A 19471-nucleotide genomic window follows, 5' to 3' on the forward strand; every position below is an offset into this window, starting at 1 on the left:
CAACACTCTTCACAAACTACACTTCCCAGGCTTCTTTGGGGGAAGTTAAACTATTAAAATAGAATAATAGTAGAATAAATGTATAGTGTGAAAGTGGACTGTATCTATACAGGCCTTCTTGTGACCATAAGTTCTCCACTTTAGTTTAAGAGCTCAAGTAGTGCATCGACTAAGAGACTGATATAACTCAAGAAGGGCCAACATTAAATAAGCCTCTGCATTCAGATGCATGTTTTTTTTTAAAAAAAATACAAATAGCAATTGTGCTTTGTAGTGGTGGGCTGATAATTGTTTGGATTCCAACATTTATTGATTGATTTATTATTTGATTTATATCCCGCCCTGCAAAAAAGACAAATAATTGGGTGTTAGAACAAATTAAACCACAACTGTCACTAGAAGCTAAAATGATGAAACTGAGGTTATCATACTTTGGACGCATCATGAGAAGACGTGATTCACTAGAAAAGACAATAATGCTGGGGAAAACAGCAGGGAGTAGAAAAAGAGGAAGGCCAAGCAAGAGATGGATTGATTCCATAAAGGAAGCCATAGACCTGAACTTGCAAGATCTGAACCAGGTGGTTCATGACAGATGCTTTTGGAGGTCGCTGATTCATAGGGTCACCATAAGTCGTAATCGACTTGAAGGCACATAACAACAACAAATAGTTCAATCAATCAATCAATCTTTATTGATACAGTCATAGACCAAAAGACATTTATAAATAAAACTACATACATTTATAATAAAAGGTTACAAAGTTGCAGTCATGTTAAAAACAGTAAAACAATAAAACAACAAGGAAAACAGTTACAGCTGGATGGCGGAAGCTTCTGAAGGGATAGATGCCTTCCGAATTGATTGAGCCACGAAAATATATTTAGCAACTGACAAGACAGTATCCTTATTAGCTGCTGACAAGAGATGTAAAAGTAAACAGTTAAGCGGTTTGTAGGGGTATTTATTTATGATGGGGGTTATGAATTTGGAGCGAATATCGTCATATAGGGCACACTCAAAGATGACATGAAAGAGAGTTTCTATGGCGCTGACACCACAAAGGCATAATCGGTTTGCATACGGAATACGTTTAAATCTCCCTTCAAGTAAGGCAGAGATAAGACAGTTAAATCTAGCCTTTGTAAAGGCTAGACGATATTTGGGGATCGTAAGAGTTTCCAGATAAGGGGCACTGAGCATAGGCACAAAGCTCAGACCAAAGTGAATAGGAGAACAGGTCGAGGTGGCTGCAGTTATGGAGCGTTGGAAGTCCATATCGTTAATACGAGTCCGGATAGAATGTTTAACTGTCTCTGGAGCGAGGGACATCAGATGTTCAATTGAGAGGCCAATACTTGCAAGGTAATTTGTAAACGTACGGGCCCATTTCGAGGTAAAAGAGTCTTCCCAGAGTAAAGGGAGATAGCCAGTAGATTTTTCATAAGACATTTTAAACCAGAAATTTAGGGCGGCCAACCACGCTTGAGACTCAAGTGAGGCTAGACCAGATTCTAACCTAAGGACCGCCGCAGGAACGCACCTGGGAACGCCAAAAATTTGTCTGAGAAACAAGGAGAGAACTGCCTCCGCAGAAGGGTTGAAGGCGCCAATCCATAAAGGTACCCCGTAGAGAAGTTGAGAAATAGTTTTGGATCTAAAAACCTTTAGGGCTGCCGGAATGTATTGTCCTCCTTTAGTGAAGAAGAACCTTCAAATACCACTGGCTGAGTTGCGAGCAGTAGAAATAGCCCCACGGATATGGGGAGTCCAGGACAGAGAGGAATGAAAAAGTATACCAAGGTATTTGAAATGAGAAACCTGTTCTATTTTATGGGTATTAATTGTCCATGCGTGAGCAGGAGAGTGCTTGGCAAAAGCTAAGATCTTAGTTTTGGAAAAGTTTATAGATAGTTTGTTATCATGACAGATAAAAGCTTTAGTTAGGCGTTTGAGTCCTACTTTAGAAACAGAAAGGAGAACAGCGTCATCTGCATACAATAACAAGGGACAATGCAGGTTTGCTAACTTAGGGGGGTGGAAGTCCGGGGATTGACAATAAAGGGACAGATCATTCATGAAAAAATTAAATAAAAGTGGGGCTAGTATGCAGCCTTGTTTAACTCCTTTTGTTGTAGTAATGGGGTTTGTGAGATGACCTTCACGACTACATCTAACACGAAAGGATGTGTGGTGGTGCAGACGGCTAATTAAGAAGAGGAGTCTCTTGTCGATCGTAGATTTTGCGAGTTTCGCCCATAGTATCTCCCTAGGGATGGAATCAAAAGCCGATTTCAAGTCGACAAAGGCAACAAACAGGCCGTTACCCCAGCGGTTCTTGTATTTTTCAGCTAAGTGATTTAAAATCACACAGTGTTCTATCCCAGACCTACCTTTCCGGAAAGCTGCCTGCTCCCTCCCAAGGATATTATCCTCCTCCAACCAAGATGAGAGTCTCTCTTTTAAGTAGCAGGCATATAGTTTGCCAATAATGGAAAGGAGGCTAATTGGGCGGTAATTTGCTGGGTCCTCTTTGTTCCCTTTTTTAAATATAGGGATAACTATGGATTCAAGCCAAGACTCAGGGAAGCATCCAGAATTATTGATCAGAGTAAAGAAATTTGCTAGAAGAGGGGCCCACCAAGCTTGGTGTGCCTTCAACATTTCAGAAAGTATATTATCAGGTCCAGGAGCTTTGCCGGATTTCAAGCTAGCAATCAAATCAATAATTTCTTTTTGGGTTACAGGTGGCCAAGTGGGAAGATTTGTTAAATTATCAATAAAGGAAACAGCATTTACAGTCTCGTTGTTTGCAGAAAAATATTTCTCCCAGAGGTATGGGGAAATGTGGCAAGGGGCCGGATTTAGTGGGCTCATAGAACCAGAAACCAGCTCCCAAAAACACTTCGAATTATTTGATCTGGAAGCTTGAATTAAGGCTTCCCAATCTTCGTGCATCACCTGCCTTTTTTTGATGACTATCATATGCTTGTAGTATTTTTTGATAATAAAATACTCAGGGGGGAGGGTGGTTAAATTTTGGTGTCGATATTGATGGTATAGCCGTCTCAGCTGTTTCTTAGCATCAAGACAGTCCTTATCAAACCATCTGGGAAAACCAGTGGTAGGAGGAGCCCTGAAGGAAGAAGATGGTGGGATAATAGAGGCTTTAAGTTTTGTAATTAAGGAGTTATACACTATTGACGCTAAATATGAATCAGAAGCATGCATGATCTCCCTCTGTAAGGACAGGGCAGAGGGGGAAGTGAGAAATAAGGCCACATTAGAGGCTACTGTGGGAGTCCAAAATGTCCTTTTATGGGTGGGGTGGATTAGATTTGCCATTGGTTTATGGGTAAGGAGCAAGCGACCGCATTCTGGTAGATAAAAGGAAAAGGTAAGGGGAAGGTGATCACTATCCTGTCTGGAGCCGACAGAAAAGTCCAAAATAAACCTGAACAGGGAATGCGAGATCAAGGCGTAATCGATGACACTGCACCTGAGGCCAGAAATGTAGGTAAATTCCGCACATGAATCTATCTGCTTATGACCGTTCAACATTATTAGGCTGTGTCTAGCAAGGAATCGGTATAAACATATTCCACCATAATTTATCTTGGGGTCCTTGGAAGTCCTAGCATAGTCTGGGAGGTGTGGGGCGGTGTCCTCGCCCCCCCAGAGGTTTGAAGCAAATAGCGCATCATTGTGGGGGCCAGACCTGGCGTTGAAATCACCCATAACAATGAGAGGCGCTTTGGGGAATTTAGCCTCGAGTGATGTTAGATAATTGGTAAGAACGTCCCAGTCATGGTCAATTTGTGCCCGAGAGGCATGAGGGGGAATATAAACATTTACTAACAGAAGAGAAAATGTGCTAAAAGATAATAAAACAGCCTGTGCAATGTTTTTACAAGGGGTTAAACTTATAGAGCGAGCTGTTACAGAAGTAGAAATGAGTATGGCTAGGCCTCCTTTGGGTCTGCCTTTGGAACTGGGTTGGGAATAGGTCGCTGGTAAACATGAACAAGAGAAACCATCCACTATTAATTTAAGGGTACACCACGTCTCCTGTAAGAAAATTAGGTCAAATTTGTTCAGAAAAGTAATAAAGTCAGGAATTTTTTGTTTGGCATTCCACCCTGCAATGTTCCAGGAGAGAAGGTGGAATGTAAAATTAGGTGAGAGAACAGAAACCTGGCATGCATTAATAGTTGAATTCGTAGGATTAGAAATTTCCTTTGCTGTATAAGATTTGCAGAGTGAGTGCTGTGATGTCCTGAAATGAGGGTTTACCATTTTTTCAGGAGATTCACAGGTTAGAATCGGGTTTTTAGAATTTAATAAGGGTTGTCAAGTCAGTTCAGGAACCTCATGTACTATCACATCACATATTGTGCTAGGTCTACAAACATTTGAGTAACTATGTGGCAGTACCTTTAAGGGAACTTTCAGAGGAGAAACTTGAATGCTGGATGGTGAGTTCAGTTCATAGTCCTCCAAGTATCTGGAACATGTCCTTTTTGCCCTTAGATTGTTTAACAGGTTCTGCATTTTGTTTATGACCTCACTTTGTTCATTCTCAGTGAATGTATGGAAACTATTTAATAGTTCCTCCTCTCCCTCACAAGCAAAGTCAAATGCAAGATCTTGATTTTCCTTACTGTTTACCAGAGAAGAAGGTGACTGTAACGGAACAAAAATAGGAGCTGGTGGTGGGGAGGAGCTTACTTCATCCAAAATAATAAGATCAGAGTTTATGGAGTTAAGTGTTTCAAAGTTTAACATTTCTTGTGCTGGGGGAGTCAAAGGGGATAAATTCTTTTCCAGCATAGTTGATCCTAATGATAGAGAAGAGCAGTTCATGTTTAATGTGCTTTTAAGAGGAAGCTGTTCCAGGAATGGATCCAAGTTTCCAGAGTTTGATGTATTTTTGCTGCTGTTCGAGGAAGACTTCCTCCTCTCTTGTGAAGAGATAAGGTTTGTTGTTGGAGTTCTCTTTGTGAACAGGGAAATTGGACTAGCCATGTTTGTGAAATGTCTCTGAACGGATATTCCATGGTAGCTGAGAAGGGATTTATTTGCAATTATCCGTGCTGTTGTCTCAGCCGATTTAAAGGTAAATAAAGCAGACGTTTTTGTTGAGGGGTTGTAAAGGAATTCCACATACGAGATATCGTCAGGCCGTAAATCCATTACACCTAACAACTGGAGGGCGTAACACACTCTTTGCTTCCTGATGTTTACTTTTTCTTTGATGTTAAGAAGAGGAAGATTCAGCAGTGCAAGTTTGTTTGAATTATATTTGAGAAGCCAATTCCCATTTGTATTCTCTCGTCGTGAAATCTTGTTATTGGTAGAGCATTTTCCGCTATAGGACCTCGGGTTGGGGTGAGTAAGTAGCTCTGGGAGATTTGGACTTTTTTTTCTTTCTGGTAAGGCTTTGCAATAAGATCTAGGGGGTGTTCTCGCTGTAGATGAAGCAGATAAATTCTTTGTTTGCGAAGCTGTTTGCTGTTGAGCTTTAAGTACTTTAAAAAGTTTCTGAAAGTTCATCTTCTTACTCCTTGGCGGTTTGTAATTTTTTATGTTTTTGGATTTTTTCTCCTTAGGTGCAATACGAGGTTTCTTTATGTTTGCACACTTCAGTGTTGTTGTTTTGTGGGGGGGAAGAGTGTAGTTTAAACTCAAATATAGTTTGGATAGTTCTTCCATAAATGATTTTAGAAGGTGGTTTGTTTCTTCCAAAAAAGCTTTGATGTTTTCAGTCTCTTTTGCCACGATGGCTAATTGTAACTGCACACATTTTTGGCCAGTTAGAAGTAGTTTTTGGCCAATTTGTGCCAGTTCCGTGGTTTCAGTATACAACAAATAGTTGCTTAGCAACCACAAATTAAACCAGAACTATCACTAGAAGCTAAAATGATGAAACAGAGGTTATCATACTTTGGACACATAATGAGAAGACATGATTCGCTAGAAAAGACAATAATGCTGGGAAAAACAGAAGGGAGTAGAAAAAGAGGAAGACCAAACAAGAGATGGATTGATTCCATCAAGGAAGCCACAGACCTGAACTTACAAGATCTGAACAGGGTGGTTCATGACAGATGCTCTTGGAGGTCGCTGATTCACAGGGTCACCATAAGTCGTGATGGACTTGAAGGCACATAACAACAACAACAACAACAACTAGAAAAGGTCCTCAAATGCAAAGATGTATCACTGAACACTAAAGTCAGGATCATTCAGACCATGGTATTCCCGATCTCTGTGTGTGGATGTGAAATTTGGACAGTGAAAAAAGCGGATAAGAGAAAAATCAACTCATTTGAAATGTGGTGTTGGAGGAGAGCTTTGCGCATACCATGGACCGCGAAAAAGACAAATAATTGCGGGTTAGAACAAATCAAACCAGAACTATCACTAGAAGCTAAAATGATGAAACTGAGGTTATCATACTTTGGACACATAATGAGAAGACATGATTCACTAGAAAAGACAATAATGCTGAGGAAAACAGAGCCCAGGATGGCAAGTCCACCACAGGGGGGAGCTGCCCATGGATTTAGGTAGTTCCTGACAACGTGTGGAACAGCTCTAAGGACCAAACTGCTATGTTACATGCAAGGGCATTCGACAAAAGCCTGAGGGCAGCTTTTCCCCCCCAAAGAAAAACATCTTTGGGAAGGGGGCAATTTGAAGCAGAGGCTTAGTGACTTGTGTCTTCACTGGAAAGCTTTACCTTGTAACCACTTGTGTAGTGGGGCAGAGCTGCCCTCCCCACACAGACATCACTGCAGTTTACCTGTATGAGGCTGGGGCAGGGTGCTAGTGAGGTTGAACTGTACGGACACACTAGCGGAAGTGCCAGATGGGTTTTACCAGAGCACCCACCAAGCCGTGCCCTTGCCACCACCCTGTCCCAGCTTAAGGTTAAGCTGAAATGCTGCTGGGGTCCGGAGGGTGCTGCCCTGCAACTCAAGCTGCTCCTGGCTTTGCCTTTGCTCCTAGCGTCCCTGTGGGTGAGTGGTGGCCAGGGGACTGGTAGGGCAGCAGGCAGGTAAGTGGAGCCAAAGCCAATGGCAGGCAGAGCTGCCCCATTGTCCCTTCTGAGTTCTACAAGGGCAACCCTGAGATTAAGGAAGAGGAAGCTGACTTGCAGCGCCACCTCCTGGATTGGTTGTAAATAAGCAGGCAGGTGGGTGGGGGTGTAGGGGCTGTGTCCCATTTGCCCTAATAGACCAGCCTCCCCAAGCATCCCCTTGTCTGATTTGATCCGTGTCCCATCAAGGTCAGTCATAATTCCTGCAGCCCTCTACTGTTTTAGCCTTCTGCTTCCAGGTTGGACTCACTTTGATGTGTTAGCTATATCCATGTGCATAAACATACCACTGAGCCACATGGGCTGTGAAACGTTATGGGATGAAGATGCCTTCATTTCAGGAAAATCTTACAAGTTGCTCTTGGACTTCCAAACCTGCAGAAAACATCTCGTACGTGGATAGCCGGTGTGATGCCTTCCAGGCATTGTGGACTAGAACTCTCATGAGCCCCAGCCAGTATGGTCAATGGTCAAGAATCATGGCAGCTGTCATAGAATCATAGAGTAGTAGAGTTGGAAGGGGTCTATAAGGCCATCAAGTCCAACCCCCTGCTCAATGCAGGAATCCAAATCAAAGCATTCCGGACAGATGGCTGTCCAGCTGCCCCTTGAATGCCTCCAGTGTCGGAGAGCCCACTACCTCTCTAGGTAATTGGTTCCATTGTCGTATGGTTCTGACGTTTTTCCAGATGTTCAGTCGAAACTGTCATTCAAAACATCTGGAGGGCACCGCATTGGCTACCCGTGACCTAGTGTGAAGCAAGCACACACAAAGCAACTTAAGAATTGCTGGCTAGAGATGGGGGGGGGAAGGAAATGATGTGATGAAAAATGACAAGAGAAAATGTGTTAGCGTTATGGCACTTGGCATACATAGGCAGTGATTTATGCATACAGGCTCAAAAAGAATGATCTAGCCAAGAAAGGTAAACATTGTCTTGGCTAATCAAAATATTGTTCCAATAGTCTACAATCATTAGTCATACTCACAATTTCTACTTACTTTTTTTGTTTCCAGTTGCTTGGGCTTGGTGAAGGTTGTTCCTTTCTTACATTTGTACAGATGGAGGCTGTTTACCCTCTTGCAAATCTGGATTAACTCCAGGGAGGGGCTGTCTGTAATGGCAGGGCTATGTTTCTGGCTATGACTCTTCACTTGACTTCTTGCAGTGGCGGCTGCGGCTCCATGTCAGTAGTGAAGTGGAATCCACATCAGGTTTTAGTCTGACCTTTCAAGAAGCTGTCCAACATGCTGAAGCACTTTGGAAGCACCTTGGAAGTTTAGGCTAAAACCCAAAGTGGATTCCACTGCCCCCACTAACATGGAGCCACCAACCACCACTACTTTCGCGTCTTAAATAGAACATCCATTAAGCTGCAATCCAATATATACTTACCTGGGAGTAAGTCCCATTGAGCCCAATGGAGTTTACTCCTGAGTAGACATATATTGGATTGCAGCCTAAGTCATAGATGCACTCTGAATTGCTTCTTCTTTTCCTCTGGACTTCCAGGGAATTGTTTAATAATATCTGTTTTGCTTAGGCTAGGAGTTCCCAAACTGTTGTCTGTGAGCGTCATTCTGTGATGTTGTCTGTAGATTTGTGGTTGAAGATGGAAGATGGCACGTCCAGCCTATTAAATATTCATACTGTGCAATGGTCGCTGGACCAATAAACATTTGTAATAACAATAAATATCTATACAGATTTTTCATTGTATTTACATTCCTTCTTTCATTTCTTATACAATATATTGTATTTTATTGTATTGAAATTTGAACTCCGTAGAAGTTCAGCTGTATAAGAAATAAAAGAAGGAACCAAAACAAGAGAAGCAATTAAAAACCATCCAGCATCCAGCACAGCACATGACAATTGCTTCAACCGGCAGAAGAAACATGAAGTGGCCCACCAGGACCCTCAGCAATTTTCAGGTGGTCTGTGGGGAAAAAACTTTGGGAACTACTAGGTTAGGTGAACTAGGTCTTACGACGTACAGACATGGATACCACACTTTTTATACCCTGATACATCCCTGCCCATGATTTTCACTCTTCTAGCTCTACCACCTGTGGCATGATGCACTGAAAGGCCTTTTGGACTGGTAGTTTAAATCTTCCACAACCTGGGAGTTCTGGATTGGCAGGAACACTGACAGCCATCAGAGTACGGTTTCTGTAATTGAAGGGCTCCCACAGGTGTCTCATATATGAGAGGTCCCTGGACTGAAACCAGACAGAAACAGCCTCTTTCATCAAGAGAGGGGCCCGAGCTCAGTGGTAGCACACATCCTTTGCATGGTGAAGGTACCTAACCTATAGCATCTTCATTTTAAAAAAGTGTGGGGATCCTTTGGCCCTCCAGATGTTGCTGGACCCCAAGTCCCATCATTCCTGGCCATTGGTCATACTTGCTGAGGCTGAGGGGAGTTGTAGTTCAGCAACATCTGGAGGGCCAAAGGTTCCCCACGCCAGATTTAAATGGATCTTATCCAGAGATGAATAACAACAACAACAATAAATGTCGAAGGAAAATTCACACTGAGTTTAGGAGAAACTGCCAAGTGGAGAGAAGTTTATTGCAATGCAGAAAGACTGATGGCCATCAGAAGAGAATCCAGTGACAGACACCTGATCTCTCTGGGAAGTCTCTCTCCCTATGCCAAGTACACACATGATTATATATTGCATGGCAAGAAAGCATTTCACATACCATGAAAGGCAATATGGTTGTACATGAGGTATGGTGTTATACATGGCAGAGGTAAATGTGACATCCAGAAATGTGTTCCAGTATTTTCCAGCCAACTTGACCATTCCCCCTCCCTCTGCAACTTTCCTTAACTATTGTAGATTCTTGTCATTAACCACTTCTTATTTTTCAGCACGTACACAGTTCTGAACCAGCGTTCTCATTTATGTCAAGTGAAGCCCCACTAATATTATATTTATCTGCAACCAGGCCCAGGCTTTCTGACCCCTGGGGTTTTTTCAGGGAAGGATCGAGGCCAGCCTTCCACAACAACAACCACCTGAACTTCACCCAGAGGTTCCAGGGCAGGTTGCAACAATTTTAAAACACATAATAAAACAGTTAAAAACAATGTAAAGAACATCACAGAAAATAGGGTGGGTCCTAAAAATATGCATCTCAGGTGTCAAAGGCCAGGGTAAAGAGATGTGTCTTCAGCAGTCGCTGAAAGTTGTACAATGAAGTTGCCAGCCACACCTCGTTGGGGAGGGAGTTTCACAGCTTAGGGGCTGCCACAGAGAATTCCCTCTTCTGAGCCACCGCCACCTGAGCTTCTGAGGGTGGCGGGACTACCAAAAGGGCCCCCTCTGCTGATCTCAACACCCGAGAGGGCCTGTAGGGAAGGAGCACTGAGTATAATTCTAGGCACTGCACTTTAAAAAGAAATCTGGCTGAGAAGTCTGTGGCCCTCCAGATGCTGCTGGACTAGAGTTACCAAGTCTCCGTTTTTCAGCCGGAGTCTCTGGTTTTTGGGGGGCCTCTCCGGCTAGCACCCCTTAATCTCCGGACTCTCAGCTTCAATTTAAAAAAACAATTAAGTTTCTAGGTGGTCTGGTTCCCGAGATATACACCAAAATGTCAGCCCCCCTGCAACTGTTTAATCTATTTAACTGATATGACGCTGAAGTTGGTTCCTAGTTCCCAGTTTCTTATTTGCTTGAAAGTTCAAAACACTAAAAAAGAAGAGTTGACAACTACAGCAACTTCAAACCAAACTTAACATGTCTCTGAAGGTACCCTGTATGATATATCAGTGTGATCGAGGGACTCTCCCCGTCAAGAATAACAATACATTTATGCAATCAAAATCATCAGGCTTCTGATATTATCATAAATACATAATGATGTCATAAAATCATAAAAAATAAGTAACTGGGGGTGCCCACCCCAAACTCTGCTCTGGGACAGGACAAATCATATACCTCAGGAAAGGGGAGGGTGTCCTCTATGAGATGCCACTGCGTCCCACATGGCCCAGAGCTTCTGCTGGGCGCAGGGCACGGAGGAGGGCATCTATGCAAAATCAAAATGGACAAACACATGTAGAAAAAAATAAGTACCTGGGTGTGCCCTCAAACTCTGCTCTGGGCCAGGACAAATCATACACCCCATGAAAGGGGAGGGTGTCCTGTATGAGATGCCACTGCGTCCCACCTGGCCCAGAGCTTCTGCAGGGCACAGGGGAAGGATGAGGGCATCTGTGCAGACAGAAAGGGTAGAGGATCTTCTTACTCTTACTCATTTCTCAGACCTCTTTCTGAAGTGAAGGGTCAAATCTGTAAAGACGTTTGGAGCAGCCACGTTAAAAGATAGCAGGGCATTCCAGGCAGGGGGTTGCCAACCCTGCTTGGATATGGATGTCTTGCAGAGGATCCCTAGTCAAGCTTTACCAACAGCACAATCCAAACTATATCTACTCAGAAGTAAGTCCTGTTGAGTTCTATGGGGGCTTAGTCCCTTAGTACGTGTGTTTAGAATTGCAGCCTTCAGGCGCATCCATCTTTACTCCCGAATGCTCCCATCTAACATCTCCACAACACTAGGCTCTTTTCTTCCTACAGTGACCTTCTGGTGACTGGCCTGGCCTGAAGGCACTTCAACCCTTCTTGCCGAAAGCAAGTAGGCTAGATTAAATGTTCCCTACCCAGACTCCATCTTTTAGCTAAGATGTCTAGCTTAATTTCCAGTCAGATATTTTTTTTAATTGTACGCTCCAAGCAACTGTGATTGATGCTTAATGTATCATGCTTAATGACATCACTTGGGCCCACCCCGTGACATCACTTGGGCCCGCCCCTAAAATCTCAGGTTTTGGGATGCTTCTGACCTGGCAACCCTATGCTGGACTACAACTCCCATCATCCCTGGCCACTGACCATGTAGTCTGGGGCTGATGTGAGTTAGAGTCCAATAACATCTGGAAAGCCACAGGTTCCCCATGGAATGCGTTCAGAGGAGGAGGATGAAAATGGGCAGGAAAGTGGAAAACAAGCCCTATGTGGAAAGTTTGAAGGATCTGGGTAGGGTTAGCCTGGAGAAGAGAAGGCTGAGGGGCAGATGACTGCACTCTTAAATTCCCAAAGGACAGTCATGTAGCAGAGGGCAAAGACTTGTTTTCTGCTGCTGCAAAGTGTAAATCAGACCTTGGAAAAGTTACTTTTTTGAACTACAACCCCCATCAGCCCCAGCCAGCATGGCCACTGGATTGGGCTGATGGGAGTTGTAGTTCAAAAAAGTAACTTTTCCAAGCTCTGGTGTAAGTGTCAATCTAATGGGCTTAGGAACGAGGAGCGTGGATTTCAGGGGAACATTAGGAGACACTTCTCAATGGCAAGAGCAGTTTGACAATGGAACCAATGACCTAGAGGGATGATGGGTTCTCAATCACAGGAGGTGTTCAAGTGGACAGCCATCTGCTGGGGATGCTCAAGCTCCAGATTTCGTGTACTGGATAGGGAGAATGGATTGGGTGACCTACAATGTACAATCCCATGGTAGGAAGGTTGGTTGTAGGGATGGGCAAATACACCCGTTTTGGTTTCTTCCGGTTTCTCATTTTCCCCAGGCTTTTAGTTCTCCACATTTCCACATCAACATGCAATTTTGTTTTAAAGTCCTCATGAAAAGTGCTCAGCATTTGAGTGCGAGTTTCTCCTAACATACACTTTTTTGTATGCAACTTTGACTCATGTACGCATTTTTTGCAAAGTAACATCCCCTAACAATGCATTTTTGTATGCTATTTTTACAAATATATGCATTTTGTGCATGCTCTTTATGCACATATGCATTTTTGCACACATTACTTGGCTGGAGAACTGCATTACAAAGTGCAAATTTTGAAGGATGGCTGTGTTTCGGTTCACATATTCTTTCGGAAAGTACGAATTTGGTAGGTTCGCATGCGGCCCTCAGCGTAATTTCTGTGGCCCTTGGCTTAATGTCATGGTGTTGATAAGGAGGAGAAAATGGACAAGGAGGAAAAGTGGGTGGCAGAAAGAAAGTGAGCGAGAGAGGAGTGCTTTTGAATCTTCCTTTCTCTGGGACACACACTCTCATTTGTTCACACCAAGCCAGAAATTGTCAAACAGACAGTGAACAATATTCAAGCCAAGCATATTTTTCTTCCTATTGATCATTTCCAGCCTGTAACCTTATACACAGGAAGATGACTCACTGTTTTTCTGCACCTTCCCCTATCATCTCGGGAGGCTATGTGGTCGCTGTACATCTGCTAAATTAATTAATTTACATTAATCCACTGTGAAATTAGCAACTCAGGCATATGCGGCTATGTATTTGGCCCTGTCCCCTGTAGCTCTTTAAATGCTTTAATGATTGGTATAACATTTATTTTCCAAGGAATTAATTTAATGAAAGTCAATATCTCCCAGCACCGCATGTACTCCTAGAACCGTTGATTATCAGGATGATAGATTAATTGACTGATTCCTGTTGTCACCAGGATGTGCCAGAATTTAAGTGAAATCTTTTTCATTGCATGATCAAAGGATCAAAATATTGCTAATGTAGAACCTTGTAATCTAATACATATATGCACATTTTAATTGATGCCTGCCTGCCACTATGATTCCCTTAAATAAATTTAAGAACATAAGAAGAGCCCTGCTGGGTTAGGCAAAAGGCCAATCGTGTCCAGCACCTTATTCTCACAGTGACCAACCAGATGCCTATGGGAAGCTTGCAAGCAAGACCTGAGTGTAACAACACTCAGGGCCGGTGCTAGAGGGTGCCCAGGTCAGGCCCTGGCTGAGGGCCCCTGGGTCCTAAGGGGCCCCTGAAGGGCTCCTCATTAGGGTGGATGGGTAGCACTCCTTTCTGCCATCCACAGCAGTGTCACCTCCCGACACTGCCATGGATTGTGAGAGGAAGCTCCCAGACACCCCCCTACTGCCACGCAGGCCCCACCTACCTCTCCTTTGATGTTAATGTTGGTTGCGCTGTGTGTGCAAGCCTGCCATCAACCAAGATGGCTGCCGAGGTTTCCCTAAGGGGCTGATTCCCCTTCCACCACCTTGCTCCACCTTTGTGAGAGGAACTTCTTTTATAAAAGAAGTGCCCCAGCCTGCTTTAGCACTTGTCAGCTCCAATAAGTAAATATTAAATAGCTCCCTTAAATATTAGACAGGTGCCATGTCTGATCTTTTTGGTGCCTACTGAAGACCTTCCTCTTTGAACAAGCCTTTTAACACCTAGGAAAAAACCTCAAATGCACAGTTATAAGATGGGGAATATTTGGCTCAGCAGTACGACACATGAGAAGGATCTTGGAATTGTCGTTGATCACAAGCTGAATATGAGCCAACAGTGTGATGTGGCTGCAAAAAAGGCAAATGCTATATTAGGCTGAATTAACAGAAGTATAGTTTCCAAATCACGTGAAGTACTAGTTCCCCTCTATTTGGCACTGGTTAGGCCTCATCTTGAATACTGCATCCAGTTCTGGTCTCCGCACTTCAAGAAGGATGCAGCCAAACTGGAACGGGTTCAGAGGAGGGCAACAAGGATGATCAGGGGACTGGAAACAAAGCCCTATGAGGAGAGACTGAAAGAACTGGGCATGTTTAGCCTGGAGAAGAGAAGACTGAGGGGAGATATGATAGCACTCTTCAAGTACATAAAAGGTTGTCACATAGAGGAGGGCCGGGATCTCTTCTCGATCATCTCAGAGTGCAGGACATGGAATAATGGGCTCAAGTTGCAGGAAGCCAGATTTCGACTGGACATCAGGAAAAACTTCCTAACTGTTAGAGCCATACGACAATGGAATCAATTACCTTGAGAGGTAGTGGGCTGTCCAACACTGGAGGCATTCAAGAGGCAGCTGGACAGCCATCTGTTGGGAATGCTTTGATTTGGATTCCTGCATTGAGCAGGGGGTTGGACTCGATGGCCTTATAGGCCTCTTCCAACTCTACTATTCTATGATTCTATGATTCTAAGTTGAGACCTTATCCCAGTCTGCTTCTGTGTTGGAATAGCTTTTTAAGATGTTTTTAACATTTTTTTTAAAAAACCCAAAATGTTTCCAACCTTTTTTAAAAAGATGTCTTGAAAGCTTTAAAAAATGTTTTTAAAGATGTTTTGTTTTAATGTATTTTAAAGTCTCTTTTTATGAAGTTTTAAAGTGTTTTTAGTGCTTTTGTTTGCTGTCCTGGGCTCATGCTTGGAGAAAGGGCGAGATATAAATCAAACAAGAAAGAAAGGAAGGAAGGAAGGAAGGAAGGAAGGAAGGGCTGGCTTGAATTTGAGTGGCTTCCATAGAGTTCCAAAGGTTAAAAAAAAAAAAAGCCATGGCAGGAATCTAGGGCATATTCTGGAAAGATCTGCACCTTATCCCAGGCGTTGGGGTCACCAGGGAAGGTTTAGCCCTAGTGCTGCTCCTAAATTCACACCTTTACCTCCTCTCATATATATGAAGGATGCAAGAAGTTGCAAAAACTGTACTGATGTGATGTATGGGAGCTCTTGATTCATCACAGACAAATCTTTTTTTTATATAAGACCAGCCAGCATATTACTGAACACAGATGAACAGAAGTTTTATGAGCTGAATGATGTATACAGCATTGAATCTTGTCAGCATCTGCCATTTTCCATGTTGGATTGCACTGCGTTTTTTCACTGTGGCTGCTGCAAGGGGGGGGGAATGCATTCACCAGCTTTATTCATGTGTAAGTTAGAAATAGAATTGACTGAATGTGGGAAAATTATAATTATTTTGTTAACCACAGACGTTTAAACTGTTGGCGGATGACACATTAGGAAGGCTTTCACTAAGCTGAATGCTTTGCAATATATGTGTGGGGGGGAGGCAAAACTAAGGATAAGGAGAAGCTAGAGATGGATACCCAGCAAGGTATGGATAACTGCCAAGCTTTTAAATATCTTGCCGGTGTTTAAAGATTTCCACTAGCTTCCTGTTTGTTTCCAGGTGCAATTCAAAGTGCTGGTGTTGACTTCTAACAATGTGATCCTGTGCATGACTTCTCAGAAGTAAGCCCCATTGAGTTCAGTGGGACTTACTTCCAGGTACGTGAGTATAGAGTCAGCCTTAAGAACATAAGAACATAAGCACATAAGAAGAGCCTGCTGGATCAGGCCAGTGGCCCATCTAGTCCAGCATCCTGTTCTCACAGTGGCCAACCAGGTGCCTGGGGGAAGCCCGCAAGCAGGACCCGAGTGCAAGAACACTCTCCCCTCCTGAGGCTTCCAGCAACTGGTTTTCAGAAGCATGCTGCCTCTGACTAGGGTGGCAGAGCACAGCCATCACGGCTAGTAGCCATTGATAGCCCTGTCCTCCATGAATTTGTCTAATTTTCTTTTAAAGCCATCCAAGCTGGTGGCCATTACTGCATCTTGTGGGAGCAAATTCCATAGTTTAACTATGCGCTGAGTAAAGAAGTATTTAGCTGTGAAAAGCACAGGAGACTGTTGCTTTTTATTTGTACTATGCTCTGATTTATTAACCTGTTCTCTTGTGGTTTCTTCTTGTACCAGGGAACGTGATATAGGGAATTTGTCACCTGTTGATTTGCAAGGGGGAGGGAGGGAAGGGGGTTTTATGTCATGATGATGGTGGTGATTTTCTTTGTGTTGTTTATTTACTTGGTTAAAATATAATATATAATTTATTATTTATTGTGTGTATATCCCACGTTTTCTCCAAGGAGCTCAAGGTGGAAAACATGCTTCTCCCCTTCCTCATTTAATCCTCACAACAACCCTATAAGGTAGGTTAGGCTAAGAGGCAGTGCTTGGCTCTTGGGACCTTCCCAGTGAACTTCATGGCTGAATGGGAATTTGAAGCCTGGTCTCCCAGGTCCTAGTCCAACACTACTCTAGTCACTATGTCACACTGGCTTTTTGATATATTCACTATGTGTTTAAGAATGTACCAATAGCCCACAGATATTTGTATCAAACTTTCAAAAGCAGGGAAACTGGGCAGCTATAATGAATGCACCAGGGGAGCAGGAGACCTGACCTCCTCTTGGAGATATTGTACTGCCCTTGTTGTTGTTATGTGCCTTCAAGTCGATTACGACTTATGGCGACCCTATGAATCAGCGACCTCCAAGAGCATCTGTCATGAACCACCCTGCTCAGATCTTGTAAGTTCAGGACTGTGGCTTCCTTTATGGAATCAATCCATCTCTTGTTTGGCCTTCCTCTTTACAAATTGGTAAAAATGCAAACACAATTTGGGTTGGTCTTTCATAGTCCAATTCACTTCCTGTGTAGCTTGGAAGAATTTGGTAACATGTGTCTCTGAGCATATGGTGAGTGGTGGCAACACCTGCAATCAGTCCAAATAACAGAAACAGGGCATGTGCTGTGCCGATCTTGTTTTAGCAGGGAGGAAGCAACAATATTAAGACAGTTGATATAGTTCAGAGTAGGGTTGCCAGGTCAGAAGCATCCCAAAACCTGAGATTTTAGGGGCGGGCCCAAGTGATGTCACGGGGTGGGCCCAAGTGATGTCATTAAGCATGATACATTAAGCATCAATCACAGTTGCTTGGAGCGTACAATTAAAAAAAAATCTGACTGGAAATTAAGCTAGACATCTTAGCTAAAAGATGGAGCCTGAGTAGGGAACATTTAATCTAGCCTACTTGCTTTCGGCAAGAAGGGTTGAAGTGCCTTCAGGCCAGACCAGTCACCAGAAGGTCACTGTAGGAAGAAAGGAGCCTAGTGTTGTGGAGATGTTAGATGGGAGCATTCGGGAGTAAAGATGGATGCGCCTGAAGGCTGCAATTCTAAACACACGTACTAAGGACTAAGCCCCCATAGAACTCAACAGGACTTACTTCTGAGTAGATATAGTTTGGATTGTGCTGTTGGTAAAGCTTGACTAGGGATCCTCTGCAAAGACATCCATATCCAAGCAGGGTTGGCAACCCCCTGCCTGGAATGCCCTGCTATCTTTTAACGTGGCTGCTCCAAACATCTTTACAGATTTGACCCTTCACTTCAGAAAGAGGTCTGAGAAATGAATAAGAGTAAGAAGATTCTCTACTCTTTCTGTCTGCATAGATGCCCTCATCCTTCCCCTGTGCCCTGCAGAAGCTCTGGGCCAGGCAGGACGCAGTGGCATCCCATAGAGGACACCCTCCCCTTTCATGGGGTGTATGATTTGTCCTGTCCCAGAGCAGATTTTGGGGTGGGCACCTCCAATTACTTATTTTTCCTGTATGTCTTTTTCTGCTTTGATTTTGTATAGATGCCCTGTTCTGTGCCCTGCGGCCAGCAGAAGCTCTGGGCCAGGTGGGACACAGTGGCATCTCATAGAGGACACCCTCCCCTTTCCTGGGGTGTATGATTTGTCCTGGCCCAGAGCAGATTTTGGGGTGGGCACCCCCAGTTACTTATTTTTTCTACTTGTTTTTGTCCATTTTGATTTTGCATAGATGCCCTCCTCCATGCCCAGTGCCCAGCAGAAGCTCTGGGCTGGTCGGGATGCACTGGCATCTCATAGAGGACACCCTCCCCTTTCCTGGGGTATATGATTTGTCCTGGCCCAGAGCAGATTTTGGGGTGGGCACCCTCAGTTACTTATTTTTTCCTGCATGTTTTGGTCTGTTTTGATTTTGCATAGATGCTGTCCTCCGTGCCCTGCGCCCAGCAGAAGCTCTGGGCCAGGCGGGACGCAGTGGCATCTCATAGAGGACACCCTCCCCTTTCCTGAGGTATATGATTTGTCCTGTCCCAGAGCAGAGTTTGGGGTGGGCACCCCCAGTTACCTATTTTTTATGATTTTATGACATCATTATGTATTTATGATAATATCAGAAGCCTGATGATTTTGATTGCATAAATGTATTGTTATTCTTGACGAGGAGAGTCCCCCGATCACACTGATATATCATACAGAGTACCCCAACATATGTTTTGGGGTTCAGAGACATGTTAATTTTGGTTTGAAATTGCTGTAGTTGTCAACTCTTCTTTTTTAGTGTTTTGAGCTTTCAAGCAAATAAGGAACTGAAAACTAGGAACCAACTTCAGCGTCGTATCAGTTAAATAAATTAAACAGTCATGGGAGGGGTGGCTGACGTTTTGGTGTATATCTTGGGAACCAGACCACCTAGAAACTTTTTTTTTAATTGAAGCTGGGAGTCCAGAGATTAAGGCATGCTAGCCAGAGAGCCGGAGGGCTCCCCAAAAACCAGAGACCCCGGCCCAAAACCGGAGACCTGGTAACTAGCTCAGAGCCAGTGTGATGTAGTGGTTAAGGTGTTGGACTATGACCTGGGAGACCAGAGTTCGAATACCCACACAGCCATGAAGCTCAGTCGGTGACCTTGGGCC

The 19471-nt window shown here is 43.7% G+C and overlaps 1 protein-coding gene across 7 annotated transcripts in view; it reads left to right on the forward strand.

Moving 5' to 3' along the window:
- Nucleotides 1-19471, forward strand: part of DLG2 (discs large MAGUK scaffold protein 2) — a 1398326-nt gene that overhangs the window by 189864 nt on the left and 1188991 nt on the right. The window contains exon 1 of one of the 7 annotated variants that reach the window (XM_061628933.1): nt 4807-4978. The exons of the other annotated variants lie outside the window; for them this stretch is intronic. The gene's annotated coding sequence lies outside the window, so the exon portion shown is untranslated. Of the gene's footprint in view, nt 1-4806; nt 4979-19471 lie in introns of those variants that run through there. 7 annotated transcript variants of the gene reach the window in all.

Source organism: Rhineura floridana, chromosome 5 (genome assembly GCF_030035675.1).
Source record: "Rhineura floridana isolate rRhiFlo1 chromosome 5, rRhiFlo1.hap2, whole genome shotgun sequence".
Classification (NCBI taxonomy): domain Eukaryota; kingdom Metazoa; phylum Chordata; class Lepidosauria; order Squamata; family Rhineuridae; genus Rhineura; species Rhineura floridana.